We start from the raw sequence: 3,480 nt of genomic DNA, 5'->3' as shown, positions 1-3,480 counted from the left end.
TTTAGTTATCTGATTAATTGAAGTACTTTTCTCCCGGTTGTTTTATTGGGATTGTTCTGGGGAAGGGTTATGCCTAAAAGATGGTTCATTTGACTATTTAGTGCTCTTCCATAGTTTGTTATGGGAGTAGGAGATTATGATTTGTTTGCCAGAAGGTATCAGGCTGCCTGGCACTTTAGTTTGAGAGTTCTTGAATGACAAGTTTTATGGTAATCAGCAAACCAGAGGTTTTTTTATGTCTCTGGTAAGGGGCTATGTAAAATGGATCCCTTCTTGATCACCACATGTCCTAGAAGATGGGTAAGGGCAAATTCCATGTCCTTTTGGGTCACTACCTGTAATCAGCAGGACTTGTGATTAGTTCCAGACTCATGTGGAATGGGTTAAGAAGTGAGCCGGAGGAATTTTACAGCGTCGTGAAAGAGGTCATGGAGCCCCTCAATCTCCCCACACCCCTCCCCTACACACACACAGAGCCAGAAGGAGATCCAGCCCTGCTTGTGGATACACGGTGCATTTGCATTCATTAATAGGGCACTTTTCCCTTGCTGTTATCTTATAGAGCAAGTGGGAGCATAAGTTTGTTGGAAGGAGAGCAAGATGACTTACTTGGGCAGCTAGCAGTTTGGGTTTGGATATTAACTGTTTATAACTCTTAGCTAGGAAAGCCAGCTGCCCAGCATCCGGGGACCACGGAGCCTATGGAATGTTGTGGAAGAAACTGCTGGTTTCATGGGAAGCCGGATTTAGGGGAAGTTCCTCTAGCTGGAAAGAGCAGGGAGCCCCTTGTCCCAACTAGCTTGATGTCCAGGCAACACAGCAGGAGCTCTTAATGTCAGTTTCAGATAATGATCCGAAACTGGTGATTTGGGACATTCTGGCTTCTCATTGGGAAAGAAGTCATTGAATGGGCTTCAGGAATACCCACAAATTGTATACCAAATTCTGTTTGTGTTGTGTCTGCCTTTTTCACAGCTTTTTTCAGATCCTTAAAGGATCATAGTCTCTTAAAGGAATTTTGAAACTTAACAAATCCCCAAAAGGCTAAGAATCACTGCTCTATAAGAGTTTTTTATGTCATGACTATAGATGTTAATATCAAAGATTATAGCATAAGTTTTAGAGACCCTCTTTTAAAAAGAAACAAAACACATTTCAGGTCTTCTAGAGATGATCTTTTATTCTTTTTTCCTTTAGTTTTTCAACCTTGGAAATTGTCTTGGCAGTTTGGACCAAAATCAGGGTTGATGTGCTCTGGGGCATATGACTACAAGTCTTGGGAGGGTCCTACCTTCTTACCTCCTCTGAGGATCTTTTTCAAAGGTGTTTGGCTGTTTCTGCTACCGATTGCACTCTTACATGAATTTCCACTGGGATTCCTTGGTTGGTTTGTATTGTCTGGCCAGATCCACAGGCATCTTTGCATGCCACTCGAGTGGTGAGTCTGATTTGATACCACAGGGATTCATGGAAAGATTCCAGCCAATCCACAAGTGACCACTGACTTCTTTTAGACCTACTGGGATGGAGATGATGGAAGGAAGCTATCTGCTGCTCTTGTCTATTTCTATAGTCATTGGTGGTGTGGAATGTCTGACTACTCACCCTTAAGATTTTCCCTGAGGACTGTTAATTGATAACCCAAGTATGGATGGCTCTGTTGAAAAGTTCAGACTAGTTCTTATCACAAAGGCAATCTCACTGACATAAGACAGCTACACTGAGAGTATGTGGAAAACTGGTGGGTTGTGTATATGTTGGACTGGGTTTATATGGTAGAAAACCTCTGGCATGGAAATCACTTAAATTTTTCTAGATCTCTAGTTGTTTCTCCACAAGAAAGCATTAAGCTTTACTTTCTGGGGATTTCTGCCCAGGTTGGGTCTACTTCTAACATTAGGTATTAATGTCTTATGTATAACATATTTCACAGTTACTAAAGTTAGGACATGGAAAGGACAGTGTTTTAATAATCATTCCCAATATCCAGCAGAGGACCTGGCACGTAACACTCAGTAAAGATTTGCATGATTAAGTTAATTCAGCTCCATGTTTCTGATAACAAATCTCCAGAAGTCTGTTTTATTGGCCTAATGAGTGGATTCAAACATTCCCTTTTTCCATCTACTTAATAGAAACAACCTTTCCTCATATATTGAAGCAATACTTCAAATCTGAATTACCGTAAAACACATGACTGCATTTTAAATTTCATTTGTGGTAATAACAAAAGGAATTATAGTGAATTCTGATACCTCTGTTGGAGGCAACCCATGATAGCAAGGGCTTCTCTTACTGTAGATTAGTCCTTTTTGAGGGAAATTTTAGACAAAATTGGAACCATAGCATATTCATATTCGTGTAACAGTGATTTGCTCTGAGGGTTCCAGAATGCTGAAATCTATGGCGTGTAATGATCTGAAAGCTAGGGTATGGGAGCTGAAAGGGGACCTCAAACCATGTTCTTGGTTTAGAGATGAGGAAACAGGTCCCATTCTGCTACTCAATTGAGTAGCAGAATCAAAATGTGACAATCAGACTTTCATCCACTTTTTTTTTTCACCCCAAGTGGAAACCTGTACTACTAGAGTGTTTGTGATCAAGGAGATACTAAGTGAAAATACTTTCTGTGTCTTTTTGAAGTCTTTCTGAAGACTTATATAAAGCCAGTGTATTTACCCTTGATAGTTCTAATTTGAATAGGGTCTCTTTGCCACACCCTATTCCCTGGTTCAGTGAGTTCCCATAGCATTTTGTTCTGGAATAGATTTGAACCAGAAGGATCTTAGATTTCTCCTCGCTCACCTAACCCATTTATGCATTTGTGGAGTGCTTATTGTGATTCCAGGCACTATACCTAATATGACTTGGGTGAGTATGAACCTGCTGCTTAGCAAGTTACTTTAGGTCTCCTTACTTCAGATTTCTTCATCTATAAAACAAATTCAACTTAGCACAGTGATCTTGCCCCTGCTTTTCTCTTTCTGGGCCTGTAGCTTGCCGCCTACATTGTGCTTTATGTTTCTGTCTTATTTAACTATTTGATGTTGTTAAATACCTTGATTGTCATAGTTTCCCAGCTCCACAACCGCACATGCTGTTTTCGTTTTTTAACCTGGGATGACTATTGCTCTCCACTCAATTTTTCCACTGCACACATGACATGTAGACACATATGGAAAGGTGTTTTCTTTGTTCCCATAGTACCTAATGTGCATTTCACTTTTTTGGCCATGATGGTCAACTTGTGGGATCTTAGTTCCCTGACCAGGGATTGAACCTGGGCCATCAGCAGAGAGAGCACAGAGCCCTAATCACTGGACCACAAGGGAAGTCCCCCAATACGTATTTATTTATCAGTACACACCATGTTGTTTTCCCAGTTTGTCTCCCCACCAGACTGAGCTCCTTGGCATCTGAATCTGCTTTCTATCTTTCTGTCTCCAACAGCCAGCCCAGTGCCTGGCTCAGAACAAGCAT

The sequence above is a fragment of the Ovis aries genome, chromosome 2 (genome assembly GCF_016772045.2).
Source record: "Ovis aries strain OAR_USU_Benz2616 breed Rambouillet chromosome 2, ARS-UI_Ramb_v3.0, whole genome shotgun sequence".
NCBI lineage: Eukaryota > Metazoa > Chordata > Mammalia > Artiodactyla > Bovidae > Ovis > Ovis aries.
This window is presented reverse-complemented; position numbering follows the sequence as displayed.